Here is a 16103-nt window from a genome sequence, read left to right as displayed (position 1 = left end):
GTCATCTAGAAAATAAAAAGTGGAGTTACAAAGCTACATTGCTTGTATAATTGTCCATATTTTTACCTATACTGACACCTTTATTTCTTCACATGGCTTCAAGTTATTGTGTAGCATTTTTTGAATCCCAATCTGAAATAGTCCCTTTAGCATTTCTTGAAATGGCAATGGTAATGAACTCCCTCACTTTCTATTTATCTGGAAATGTCTTAATTTCTTTCTCATTTTTGGAGAAGAGTTTCACTAGATACAGATTTGTTGGTTGACAGTATTTTTCTTTATGTATTTCGAATATATCAGTATTTTGGCCTCCAAGGTTTCTGATGAAAAAAAACCTACTGACAATATTATTGAGCAACCCATCAATGTGGTGAGTCACATTTCTCTTGCTGCTTCCAAGATTATCTTTGTCTTTGGTTTTTGAAAGTTTGATTATAATGTCTCAGTGTGGGTTTCTTTGGGTTTATTTTACTTAGAGTTTGTTAAGCTTCTTGGATTTATAGATTCATGTCTTTCCTCAAATTTGAGACATTTTGTTTATCATTTCCTCAAATAATCTCTCTTCCTTTATCTTTCTCTCTCCTTTTTCTCAGACTCCTATAATACATATTAGTCTGCTTGATTTTTGCATAAATACCTCAGGCTCTGGTTACTTTGCTATGCTCCTTTTTCTTTTCTGTTCCTTTGAATCAAATAATTACAAATGTTCAATATTGTTTATTGGTTCTTTCTTTTCCTTGCTCAAATCTACTATTAAACCCCTCTAGTGAAATTTTCAATTCAGTTATTACATTTTTATTCTTTTTTTTTTTTTTGCAGTATGCGGGCGTCTCACTGTTGTGGCCTCTCCCATTGCAGAGCACAGGCTCCAGATGCGCAGGCTCAGTGGCCATGGCTCATGGGCCTAGCCGCTCCATGTCATATGGGATCCTCCCGGACTGGGGCATGAACCCACGTCCCCTGCATTGGCAGGTAGACTCTCAACCACTGTGCCACCAGGGAAGCCCCAGTTATTACATTTTTAGTTCAGAAATTTCTTTTTGCTTCATTTTATAATTTCTATCTTTGTTGATATTCTCATTTTGTTTATATATGGTTTTCCAAATTTCCTTTAGTTCTTTGCTTGTGTTTTCCTTTAGCTATTTGAGCATTTCAAGATAATTTTTAGTATAAAGTATAATTTAAAGTATAACTTTGTATAATTAGTCATAATCCTGTATTACTTTAGGGGTGGTTGCTTCACTTTAGTTTCTTCCTTCAAATGCGGGTGTTTTACTGCTAGTCTTTTTTTTTTTTTTTTTTTTTTGCTATATGCGGGCCTCTCACTGCTGTGGCCTCTCCCGTTGTGGAGCCCAGGCTCCGGATGCGCAGGCTCAGTGGCCATGGCTCACGGGCCTAGCCGCTCCATGGCATGTGGGATTTTCCCGGACCAGGGCACGAACCCGTGTCCCCTGCATCGGCAGGCGGACTCTCAACCACTGCGCCACCAGGGGAGCCCACTGTTAGTCTTTTTTTTAATATTCTTTGTAGGTTTTGTTGTTGTCACTGTTGCTGAAAATTGGGCTTTTAAAAACACAGTCACCTCACCTAGTGTTTGCATACTGGCTGGGTGCTAAGGAAGTTCTTCATTAATTGACTTGTTCTTGGTTTTTAGTTTTGCAATCAGCCTGAGGAAAAAAACTGAAGTCCTCCAAAGTCATTTTGGAGCATGCATTCTGCTTGAGCTTGTTTGTTTGTGGTGTTTCCCATTTCTCATTATATACTGGCAGTTTTATATTCTTAATTTACCAAAGAGATTTACTCCAAGTTTACTTCAGGACCTTTGATGATCTATTTTATATCTACATGCATAATCTCTTGTCCCGGGCATCTGGGGTTTAATCTCTGCAGCTTTCCTCAGTAATAACCACTACTTCTCCCTGCCTAAAATCTAAAGCAAAACAGAAAACAATTCTTCAGGCAACCTGCAATAGGTTAGAATATTATATGTAAGGTCAACCCAGCTCCCTACAGTTTCATGGAGGAATTGGGTGTCTGCCATTGTTTATATAACGTAACAGCACAACCCATCAGCTCTTGTCCCAGGTGTCTAAATGCCTGGGTATCCATGCAGTAAATTCCTCCCTCAGTTTCTGTGAAGATTTGATTTCAGGACCCCCACGGATAACAAAACCTGTGGATGCTCAAGTCCCTTATATAAAATAGCACATTATTTGCATATAACCGACACACATTCTTTCCTATACTTTAAAATATCTGTAGATTACTATAATAGCTAATACAATGTAAATACTGTGTAAATAGTTATAGATACAATGTAAATGCTATGCAAATAGTTGCCTGTTTGTGGCAAATTCAAGTTTTGCTTTTTGGAACTTTCGGGATTTTTTTCTGAATATTTTTCAATCATGCTTGGTTGAATTTGTGGATGTGGAATCTGGGGATATGGAGGGAAGGCTTTGTTCCCAAGAAGCCAGTACTGCTCTGGCTGCCTGAGATTTGAGTAATGTTACTCTTTCCCTTGTCTGATATTTGAATTAGGCAAACAAAACTGTCATTTAGGTATCCATTAGCAAGGGTAGAATATTGCAGGTCAGGTCTGCTATGATCCCTCTAGTTTGATGTACAGAATTGGGAACTAGGCCACCACCTCCTCCAGACTAAGACTTTGTTGTGCAGATGAGGGAGTCGGGAAAGGGCAAGCAAAAACGCTACAAAATTTCCTATGATTTTGATTGTGGCTTTTCTTGATTGGTCATTCACTTGTTTGCTGTAAATTTTTCACTGTTTTCAGAGCTCTTATAAGATGGTGTTAGCCAATTTTTGGTTACTTTTTAGTTGTTTCCATGGGGAAACAAGACTTGAAGCTTCCTAGTCTGCCAGTTTGCTGATATCACTATCATCCACTTTTTTCCAGGTTTATTGAGATATCATTGATATATAATATTGTGTAAGGTGTACAATGTGATGATTTGATACATGTATATATTGTAAAATGTTTACCACAATAGAGTAGTTAACACATCCATCAACTCATATAGTTACCTTTTTTGTTGTTGTTACCTGAGTACATTTAAGATCTACTCTCATAGTAACTTTCAAGTGTACAATACAGTATTGTCAACTATAGTCAACATGTATGTTAGTTACTTGAAATTCATTCCTCTTATAACTGAAAGTTTGTACTCTATGAATAACATCTCCCTATTTCCTTCACTCCCCATCTCCTGGTAACCATCAATCTACTCTGTTAAAATGAGTTCAATGTTTTTAGATACCACAGATAAGTGAAAACATATAGTACTTGTTTTTCTCTGACTTATTTCACTTATCATAATACCCTCACATTCCACCTGTATTGTCCCAAATGGCAGGATTTCCTTATTTTTTAATGACTGAATAATATTCCCATGTGTGTGTGTGTGTGTGTGTGTGTGTGTGTGTGTGTGTGTGTGTAAAGTTTTCTCTACCCATTCATCCACTGATGATCAGTTAGGTTATTTTCATGTTTTGACTACTGTGAATAATGCTGCAATAAACATGGGAATGCAGCTATTTCTTAGAGACAGTGATTTAATTTCCTTTGGATATATACCTAGAAGTGAGATCGCTGGATCATATAGTAGTTCTAATTCTAATGTTTTGGGGAGCTTCCATTCTGTTTTCCAAAATGGTTGTATCAATTTACATTCCAGGGCCTCCCTGGTGGCGCAGTGGTTGAGAGTCCGCCTGCCGATGCAGGGGATACGGGTTCGTGCCCCGGTCTGGGAGGATCCCATATGCCGCGGAGCGGCTGGGCCCGTGAGCCATGGCCGCTGAGCCTGCGCATCCGGAGCCTGTGCTCCGCAACGGGAGAGGCCGCAACGGGAGAGGCCACAACAGTGAGAGGCCCGCGTACGGCAAAAAAAAAAAAAACAAAAAAACAAAACAATTTACATTCCAAAGAAAAGTGCATAAGGGTTCCATTTTTTTCCACATCCTTGCCAACATTTGCAATCTCTTATGTTTTTGATAATAGTCATTCTAATATGTATGAGATATATGCCAATGTGGTTTTGATTTTTGCTGATGATTAGTTATGTTGATCATCTCTTCATATACTTGTAGGCCACATGTATATCTTCTTTGGGAAACTGTCTGTTCAGGACCTTTTCCCACTTCTAAATCAGAATATGTGTTTTTGTTCCCACTGAGTTGTGTGAGTTTCTTATATACTTTGGATATTAACCCCTTATCAGATAAATGATTTAGAATTATTTTCTTCCATTCTGTAAGTTGGCTAATCACATTGTCGAATTTCTTTTTGCTCTCAGAAACTTTTTAGTTTGATGTACTCCCATGTTTTGTGCTGGTGTGAGCCTATCAATAACCAATGTTGTGGTTGGACTGGACCTTGTGGTTCTTATTATAATTGCAAGATGACCTTTAGCAAAAGCCTTCAGGGAACTTTGAAAAGAAGCAGAAGTTTAACACTTATAAGACCTGGAAATAGCACAGCACACCTGGAGCCACATATCAAGGTCATGGGTAGAAAGAGAGAGAACACATGAGCCTGGTTCCTGCTTTTATTGGGGTCGAGGGTGGGGGCCTAGATTTTGTAGAATCACTCTATTGGTGAATTTAAAATATGAGTGGGAATTTAAAGTGTGGGAAGAGAAAAAAACAAGTAGTCCAAGTGGTCAGTTACTGAAATCAACCAAGATCTCTAAAACAAAGGCATCTCAGTGGGGAGGAGGTGGACTGCCTATCTATCTAGTCATGTAGCTGACAATGTGTTTATCTGAGATAGCTGTCTTTGAAGTGGTGTCTCTTTGAAATGGATGCCTTTGCAATCAAAGCTTATTTCAGGCACTTGTATTAAAAAAACAAAGAAAAAAATGTCACGGCTTACACTACATCTTGTTGATTTTTCCTTTGGTTGCTTGTGCATTTGTGTCCTGTTGTGTCAGGGAGGCTTAGGTGATATATTAAATTAAAAATAGGCAGATTATGACCTACTGAATGAGGAAGCACAAGCCACCTACACCGGGTTGGCAGGTAGCTTCCTTAGCATCCAAGCTCCCACTTTGGGAATGAACAACTCCAGGGGTCATTTTGACTGGAGGCACTGTTTCAATACACTCACACAAAGGAAGTAAAGTCATAAAATTTATTACAGACAGATCCCAGAAACAGGGGGTGCAATGAGCTGGGGAAAGGGCATTCTTCCATCTGAAGTCAGGAGGGAGCAGGAGATAGAGAGCAGGGTAGCAAGCAGCTATTACTTATAAGGCAGGAATTCTAAGATCAGTTTCTTATCTAAATGTCCAGACTCTGGTGTGAGCAAGATGATCATACTGTTAAATGCCCAGGCAGCAACCTAAAAGAGCTGTTTTCTCATTACACCTATCCAAAAAATCATTGCCAATGCTATTTTCAAGGAGTCTTTCCCTTATGTTTTCTTTTAGGAGTTTTACAGGTTAGGGTCTTACTTTTAAGTCATTAATCCATTTTGAGTTAATTTTTGTGAGTGGTATAAGTTAGGAGCTCAATTTCTTTCTTTTGATGTGAAGTTACTGCAACACCATTTATCAAGAGTCTATTCTTTCCCCATGAGTATTCTTGGCTCACATGTGAAGTATTAGTTGACTGTATATGCATGGGTTTATTTCTGAGCTCTTGATTCTTTATTTTGAATGATTCAGTGACTCAGTATTTTTGCAGATTATACTCCATAATAAGTCATTAAAGATCAGAGCTATAATTCCCTGTGCAATACAATATATCCTAGTTGCTCATTTATTTTTATACATAGTAGTTTGTATCTGTTAATCCCATACCCTAATTTGTCCCTCCACCCCTCCTTCTCCTCTTTGGTAACCACAGTTTTGTTTTCTATATCAGTGAGTCTATTTCTATTTTGCATATATATTCATTTCTATTATTTTTTAGATTCCACATATTAGTGATATCGTACAGTATTTGTCTTTCTCTGTCTACATTTCACTAAGCATAATATTCTGTAAGTCCATCCATGTTACTGCAAATGACAGAATTTCATTCTTTTTAGGGTTGAGCAATATTCCATTACACACACACACACACACACACACCCTCTTTATCCATAGTTCTGTTTACTTGGGTTGTTTCCATGTCATGGTTACTGTAAACAGTGCTGCTATGAACATTGGGGTCCATATATCTTTTCAAATTAGTGTTTTTGTTTTCTACAGATATATACCCAGGAATGGAATTGCTGGATCATATGGTAGTTATATTTTTAGTTTTTTTGAGGAATCTCCATAAGGTTTTCCATAGTGACTGCAACAATTTACATCCCCACAAATAGTGTACAAGAGTTCACTTTTCTCCACGTACTTGTCAATATTTCTTATTTGTAGACTTTCTGATGATAACCATTTTTAAAAGTGTGAGGTGATACCACACTGTTACAAGCATATAGATCTTTTGGTTCACTTCCTTGATTAAGTTTATTCCTATGCATTTTATTTCTTTTGATAATATTGTGAATAGGATTGCTTTCTCTCTCAGAGAGGTCATGGTAGTGTATAGAAATGCAATTGATTTCTGTATGTTGATTTTATATCTTCCAACTTCTGAATTTATTTATTTGTTCTAACAGTTTGCCAAGACTGAACCAGGAAAAAATAGAAAATATGAGCAGACCAGTTTCAAGTACTGAAATTGAATACATAATTTAAAAATTCCCAACAAACAAAAGTCCAGGACTAGATGGCTTCACAGGCAAATTCTACCTAACATTTAGAGAAGCGTTAACAGTTATCCTTCTGAAACTATTTCAAAACATTGCAGAGGAAGGAATATTTCTCTGTTCCTTTCCTTCAGAAAGAACATTTCTGAACTCATTCTATGAGGCCACCATAACCCTGATACCAAAACCAGATGAAGATACCACAAAAAAAGAAAATGACAGGCCAATATCACTGATGACCGTAGACAAAGAGATCCTCAACAAAAATAGTAGCAAACCAAATCCAACAATACATTAAAAGGGTCATACACCATGACCAAGTGAGATTTATCACAGGGATGCAGGATTTTTCAGTATCCACATACCAATCCACCACATTTACAAACTGAGGAATAAAAACCATATGATAATCTCAATAGATGCAGAAAAAGTTTTGGATAAAGTTCAACACACATTTATGATAAAACCTTTCCAGAAAGTGGGCATAGAGGGAACATACCTCAACATAATAAAGCCCATACATGACAAAACCACAGCTAACATACAAAATGGTGAAAAGGTGAAAGCATTTCCACTAAGATCAAGAAGACAAGGATGTCCACGCTCACCCCTTTTAGTCAACACAATTTTGGAAGTCCAAGCAACAGCACTCAGAGAAGAAAAAGAAATAAAAGGAATCCTAATTGGGAAAGAAGAAGTAAAACTGTCACTGTTTGCAGATGACATGATTCTATACATAGAAAAGCCTAAAGATGCTAACAGAAAACTACTAGAGCTCATCAATAAATCTTGTAAAGTTGCAGGATACAAAATTAATACATAGATATCTGTTGCATTTCTATACACTAACAACAAAAGATCAGAAAGAGAAACTAAGAAAACATATCACATTTACTTTTGCTTCAAAAAGAATAAAATACCTAGGAATAAACCTACCTAAGAAGGCAAAAAAACTGTACTCTGAAAATTGTAAGATGCTGATGAAAGAAATTAAGGATGACACAAACAGATGGAAAGATATTCCATGTTCATGGGTTGGAAGAATCAATACTGTGAAAATGACTATATCCCCAAGGCAATCTACAGATTCAGTGCAATCCCTATCATATAACCAATGGCATTTTTCACAGACTTAGAACAAAAAATTTACAGTTTTTAAGGAAACACAAAAGACCTCAAATAGCCAAAACAATCTTGAGAAAGAAAAACAGAGCTGGATGAATCAGGCTCCCTGGCTTCAGACTATACTACAAAGTTACAGTCATCAAAACAGTATGGTACCCAGGCACATATGGTCACCTTATCTTTGATAAAGGAGGCAGGAATGTACAGTGGAGAAAGGACAGCCACTTCAATAAGTGGTGCTGGGAAAACTGGACAGGTACATGTAAAAGTATGAGATTAGAACACTCCCTAACACCATCCACAAAAATAAGCTCAAAATGGATTAAAGACCTAAATGTAAGGCCAGAAACTATCAAACTCTTAGAGGAAAACATCGGCAGAACACTCTATGACATAAATCACAGCAAGATCCTTTTGGACCCACCTCCTACACAAATGGAAATAAAAACAAAAATAAACAAATGGGACCTAATGAAACTTAAAAGCTTTTTCACAGCAAAGGAAACCATAAACAAGACCAAAAAACAACCCTCAGAATGGGAGAAAATATTTGCAAATGAAGCAAGTGACAAAGGATTAATCTCCAAAATTTACAAGCAGCTCATGCAGCTCAATAACCAAAAAACAAACAACCCGATGCAAAAATGGGCAGAAGACCTAAATAGACATTTCTCCAAAGAAGATATACAGATTGCCAACAAATACATGAAAGAATGCCAACATCATTAATCATTAGAGAAGTTCAAATCAAAACTACAATGAGATATCATCTCACACCGGTCAGAATGGCCATCATCAAAACGTCTAGAAACAATAAATGTTGGAGAGGGTATGGAGAAAAGGGAACACTCTTGCACTGCTGGTGGGAATGTGAATTGGTACAGCCACTATGGAGAACAGTATGGAGGTTCCTTAAAAAACTACAAATAGAACTACCATATGACCCATCAATCCCAGTACTGGGCATATACCCTGAGAAAACCATAATTCAAAAACAGTCATGCACCAAAATATTCATTTCAGCTCTATTTACAATAGCCAGGACATGGAAACAACCTAAGTGTCCATCATCAGATGAATGGATAAAGAATTTGTGGCACATGTATACAATGGAATATTACTCAGCCATAAAAAGAAATGAAATTGAGTTATTTATAGTGAGGTGGATGGACCTAGAGACTGTCATACAGAGTGAAGTAAGTCAGAAAGAGAAAGACAAATACCATAAAGTAACACATATATATGGAATCTAAGAAAAAAAATGTCATGAAGAACCTAGGGGTAAGATGGGAATAAAGACACAGACCTACTAGAGAATGCACTTGAGGATATGGGGAGGGGGAAGGGTAAGCTGTGACAAAGTGAGAGTGTGGCATGGACATATATACACTACCACACGTAAAATAGATAGCTAGTGGGAAGCAGCCACACAGCACAGAGAGGTCAGCTCGGTGCTTTGTGACCACCTAGATGGGTGGGATAGGGAGGGTGGGAGGGAGGGAGACGCAAGAGGGAAGAGATATGGGAGCATATGTATATGTATAACTGATTCACTTTGTTATAAAGCAGAAACTTACACAGCATTGTAAAGCAATTATACTCCAATAAAGATGTTAAAAACAAAACAAAACAAAACAAAAACAACAAAATAAACCAGTATGGTACTGGCACAAAAACAGAAATATAGATCAGTGGAACAGGAAAGAAAGCCCAGAGATAAACCCATGCACCTATGGTCACCTAATCTATGATAAAAGAAGCAAGAATATATAAAGGAAAAAGACAATGTCTTCAATAAGTGGTGCTGGGAGAACTGGACAGCTACATGTAAAAGAATGCAATTAGAACATTCTCTAACACCACACACTACAGACAAAAATAAACTCAAAATTGAATAAAGACCTAAATGTAAGAACAGATACTACAAAACTCTTAGAGGAAAACATAGATAGGACACCCTTTGACATAAATTGCAGCAATATCTTTTTGAATCTGTCTCCTAGAGCAATGGAAATAAAACCAAAAATAAACAAATGGTACTTAATTAAACTTAAAAGTTTTGCACAGCAATGGAAACCATAAACAAAACGAAAAGACAACGAACAGAATGGGAGAAAATACTTGCAAATATGTGACCAACAATGGATTAATCTCCAAGCTCATACAGCTTAATATCAAAAAACCAAACAGCCCAATTGAAAAATGGTCAGAAGATCTAAATAAACATTTCTCCAAAGAAGACATACAGATGGCCAAAGGTACATGCAAAGGTGCTCCACACCACTAATTATGAGAGAATTACAAATCAAAACTACAATGAGGAATCACCCCACTCTGATCAGAATGGATATCACCAAAAGTCTACAGATAATAAATGCTGGAGAGCATCTGGAAAAAAGGAACCCTCCTACACTGTTGGTGTGAATGTAAATTGGTACAGACCCTATGGAGAACTGTATAGAGATTCCTTTAAAATCTAAAAATAGAGCTACCATATGATCCAGCAATCCCACTCCTGGACATATATCTGGAGAAAACCATAATTCAAGAAATACATGCACCCCAATGTTCGTAGCAGCAATATTTACACTAGCCAGGACATGGAAGCAACCTAAATGTCCATCAACAGATGAATGGATAAAGAAGATGTGGCACATATAAAATGGAATATTACTCAGCCATAAAAAAGAGTGAAATAATGTCATTTTCAGCCATATGGATGGACCTAGAGATTATCATACTAAGTGAATTAAGCCAGGGATAGAATGATATTATATGGGGATATATGATATTGGTATTTTGTCAAGGGATATATGGGGATAATATGATATTGCTTATATGTGGAATCTAAAGAAAGATACAAATGAACTTATATACAAAATAGAAACAGACCCAAAGACATAGAAAACTAACTTATGGTTACCAAAGGGGAGATGGGCGAGGGATAAATCAAGCACTTGGGATTGACATATTCACAGTACTATACATAAAATAGATAACCAACAAGGACCTACTGTATAGCACATGGAAAAATACTCAATATTTTTAATAACCTATAAGGGAAAAGAATTTGAAAAAATAGATATATATGTATGTTTTCATACAAATGTATGTATATGTATGAATCACTTTGCTCTACACCTGCAACTAACACAACCCTGTAAATCAACCATGCTTCTCTAAAAATAAACAAATTTTAAAAAGTAAAAGCTACAGCAAACAAAAATATTGAATAGGAGATAATACTGCCTAACTCTTTTTACGAAGCTAGTATTACCCTGATACTGAAGCCAGAGAAAAACAGTATAAAAAAGGAAAGAGCAGACTAATATTTTTTATGGTTATTGATGTAAAAACCCTTGACAAAATACCAGAAAAATGAATTCCGTGGCCTATTAAAATTATTAAACATCATGACCAAGAGGGATTTATTCCCAAAATGCACAGTTGTTTAACATATGACAATCAATGTATTATTTCACATCAACAGAATAAAGATAAGAAACCACAAGATCATCTCAATTAATTTATCCAAAACATTTGACAAAATCCAATACTCTTTCATGATAAGAACACTCATCAAACTAGGAAGAGAAGCAAATTGCTTCAACACAATTAAGGTGATGTGTGAAAAACATAACACTCAATGATGCAAGATTGAAAGTTCTTTTCCTTATGATCAGAAAGAAGACAAGGATGCACACTTTTACCACTTCTATTCAATATGGCACTGGAACTTCTAACCAGAGCAATTAAGGAATAAAAAGTAAATAATAAAAGGAATCCAATTGGAAAGGACGAAGTAAAATTATCTCTGTTCGAGGACAATATCTTATATGTAGAAAATCCCAAAGATGCCACACAAAATTCTGTTAGAACTAATAAAGGAATTTTTAAATGTTGCATGATAAAATATCAACACACAATAATCAGTTGTGTTTCTATACACAAATTTTGAAAAGGAAATTAAGAAACAATTCCATTTACAATAGCATCAAAAAGAATAAAATACTTAGAAATTAATTTAACCAAGGAAGTGAAAGGCATATACTGAAAACTATGAAATATTTCTAATAGAAACTAAAGAAAACATAAATAAATGGAATGACAGCCTGTGCTCATGGATTGGAAGACAACATTGTTAAGATATCTACAGTATCCAAGTGATCTATAGGTTTAATAAAATCCCTATCAAAATCCCAAATAGTTCTTTTTTTTCAGAAATAGAAAAATCCATTTTAAAATTCACTTGGAATCCCAGTAGACCACAAAATAGCTAAAACAGTATTGAAAAAGAAGAAAGTTGGAGGACTCACAATTTCTGATTTCAAAACTTCCCCAAAGCTACAGCAATTAAAAGTGTGTTGCTGGCATAAAGAAAAACATATAGACCCATGGAATAGAATAGAAAGTCAAGAAATAAACACTTGCATATAGTTAAATGATTATCCACAATGGTGCCAAGACCGTTCAATGGGGAATGAGCAGTCTTTTCAAAAATTGGTGCTGGGTAAGTTTAAGAGTAATGGTCCAAACCTAGTATTTAGTGAGAATTGAGGTAGGAAAATCAAAGAAGTGATCATGGAGAAGTTGACATTTGAGCTGTGCTTTGGGAATGGTTACCTTGTTGAAAAGTAGGGATGAGAAGACGAAAGGCATATCGTGTTAAACAACCTAGAAAAAACTGAACACCTACTATGTGTTAGAGACTATGTAGTATAAAAAATAAGAGTACAGATAGGAGAACTTATGTATAACTGGGGAACATGTTCTTGGAGTTCTGGGAATCATGAGTGTTCTCAGTGCAGGTAGACTGTTGGCTACTACAGCTATGAGGAAGAAAGCCACATGCTACCTAGTGAGTGCTAACGTCATTGCATAGCTACTCTTTTTTCCTTTTTTCTTCCACTGTCCCCGAGTACTCAATGAATCAAATCAATTTTTAAATGGTTGTGTTAATGAATGTATGCCTACTATGTGCCAAGCAGAATGTAAGCACTGGGATACCAGTAATCTTGGGATAAAATTTTAAGAAATAAAACTGCTTTCAATATTAAAAGAAATTGGTGCTGGGAAAATTGGACATTTACATGCAAAATTTGGACACTTGTCTTACACATACACAAAAATTAACTGAAAAATAGGTCAAAGACCTTAACATGAGAGCTAAACCTATACAACTCCTAGAAGAAAACATAAGGTAAAGCTTTGTGATACTGGATTCAACAATGACTTTGTTGGATATGACACTATGAACATAGGCAGCTAAAGAAAAAAACAGATAACTAGAACCACATCAAATTTTAAAACTTTTGTGGACCAAAGGACTCTATCAACACAGTAAAGGGACAACCCACTGAACGGGAGAATATATGCACAAATCACATATTTGGTATGGAAATAATATCCAGAATATATAAAGAACTTCTACAACTCAAGAACAAAACAAAAATATTTCTCCAAAGGAAATGTACAAATGGCCAATAGGCACATGAAAATATTCTCAACATCACTAATCATTACTGAAATGCAAATCAAAACTACAATGTAATACCACTTCACACTTATGAGGGTGTATATTATATATAAAAAAGAGGAAAAACCAAATCTATATGAGGACACGAAAAACCTGGAACTGCTATGGTCTGAAAGTTTGTGTATCCCCAAATTCATACGCTGAAATTTTAACTCCCAAAGATAATGATATTAGGAGGTGGGCAATTTAGGATGTGCTTAAGTCAGGAGGGTGTAACCTTCATGAATTGGTTTAGTGTTCTAATAAAAGAGACCCCACACAGTTCCCCAGCGCCTTATACCATGTGAGGATACAATGAGGAGCCTGACACTCAGAAAAGAGCCCTTACCTGACCATGCTGGTACCCTGATGTTGGACTTTTACCCTCCAGAACTGTGAGATATAAATTTCTTTTGTTTATAAGTTATCCAATCTGTAGTATTTTGTTATAGCAGCCCAACTGGACTAAGACAGAAACCTGTGCATGGTTGTTAGAAATGTAAAATCCTGCAGCCACTATGGAAAACAATATGGCACTTCTTCAAAAAGTTGAAAATGGGCTTACCATACAATCCAGAAATTCCACTCCTTGTTACATACCCAAACAACTAAAGGAGGGAGTTGTACATATATTTGGACATCCATGTTCATAGCAACATTATTACAATGGCCAAAAGTTGGAAACAACACAAGTGTCCGCTTACTGTTGAATGGATAATAAAAATGTGTTATATACATACAATGGAAAATTTTCAGCTTTAAAAATGAATGAGGTTGTATCAATTTACATTCCCACCAACAGTGCAGGAGGGTTCCCTTTTCACCACACCCTTTCCCTTTCCAGCATTTATTGTTTCCAGATTTTTTGATAATGGCCATTCTGACCGGTGTACGGTGATACCTCATTGTAGTTTTGATTTGCATTTCTCTAATAATTAGTGAGGTTGAGCATATTTTCATGTGCCTCTTGGCCATCTGTATGTCTTCTTTGGTGAAATGTCTATTTAGGTCTTCTGCCCATTTTTTAATTGGGTTTTTTGTTTTTCTTGATATCGAGCTGCATGAGCTGTTTGTATATTTTAGAGATTAATCTTTGTCTGTTGTTTCATTTGCAAATATTTTCTAATAGTATGGAGGTTCCTTGAAAAACTAGAAATAGAACTACCATATAACCCAGCAATCCCACTACTGGGCATATACCCTGAGTAAACAATAATTCAGAGACATGCACCACAATGTTCATTGCAGCACTATTTATAATAACCAGGACATGGAAGCAACATAAATGTCCACTGACAGATGAGTAGATAAAGAAGATGTGGCACATATACAATGGAATATTACTCAGCCATAAAAAGAAATGAAACAGTTATTTGTAGTGAGGTGGATGGACCTAGAATTTGTCATACAGAGTGAAGTAAGTCAGAAAGAGAAAAACAAATACCATATGCTAACACATATATATGGAATCTAAAGAAAAGAAATGGTACTGGTGAACCTAGTGGCAGGGCAGGAATAAAGACTTAGACATAGAGAACAGACTTGAGGACACGGGGGTGGAGGGGGAAGCTGGGGCGAAGTGAGAGTATCATTGACATATATACACAGCCAAATGTAATATAGATAGTGAGTGGGAAGCAGCAGCATAGCACAGGGAGAGCAGATCGGTGCTTTGCGATGACCTAGAGATGTGGGATAGGGAGGGTGGGAGGGAGGCTCAAGAGGGAGGGGTAATGGGGATATATGTATGCATATGGCTGATTCACTTTGCTGTACAACAGAAACTAACACAGTATTGTGAAGCAATTATACTCCAATAAAGTTGTATTAAAAATAACTGGAATAGGAAAATTCATAGACATAGAATGTAGATTAGAGGTTACCAGGGGCTGGGGGAAGGGAAGACTGAGAAGTTTTGCTTAATGGTTACAGAGTTTCTGTCTGTGGTAATGAAAAATTTTTGGAAATAGAAAGTGATGGTGGTTGCATAACACTGTGAATGTATTTAGGCCACTGAATTTTACATTTAATGATTAAAATAACAAATTTTATTATTAAAAAAATAAATGAGGTTTTTATGCATGCTAGTTATATATGAACCATAAAGACATTGTGCTAAATGAGATAAACCAATCATAAAAGGACAAATATTTTATGATTTTACTATTATATACTGATATACAAGTTCAAAGAGACAGAAAGTAGTATAGTGGTTACCAAGGCCTGGGGGGAGTGAGGGCCAGGGAGTTATTATTTAATGGGTACAGACCTTCAGTTTGTGATGAAAAATTCTGGAAGTGTATAATGGTGATGGCTGAACAACAGTGTAATTGCACTTAATGATATTGAACAGCACACTTAAAAATCTATAAATCCTTCTGTTATTTAAATCTAGCTCAATTCTATTATGATCTAAGAACATAATTTTATGATTTCTATTTTTGAATTTGTTAAATGTTTTCTTAACTTTATCTTTTAGACTATTTTTAGGTTCACAGCAAAATTGAACAGAGGGTACAAAAATTTCTGGTATACCTCCTGGTCCCTCATACGAACAGCCTCCCCCATCATCAAAATCCTGTACCAGAGTGATACATTTGTTATAATTAATGAACTTACATTGACATATCTTTATCACCCAAAGTCCATGGTTTACACTAGGATTCACTTTTGGTATTGTATATTCTAAGGGATTTCACAAAGATATAATGATATATATGTGCCACCAGAGTAACATACAGAACATTTTCA

The sequence above is a fragment of the Mesoplodon densirostris genome, chromosome X (assembly GCF_025265405.1).
Source record: "Mesoplodon densirostris isolate mMesDen1 chromosome X, mMesDen1 primary haplotype, whole genome shotgun sequence".
Lineage (NCBI taxonomy): Eukaryota > Metazoa > Chordata > Mammalia > Artiodactyla > Ziphiidae > Mesoplodon > Mesoplodon densirostris.
The sequence above is the reverse complement of the archived record's forward strand: the minus strand, read 5'-3'. Positions refer to the sequence as shown.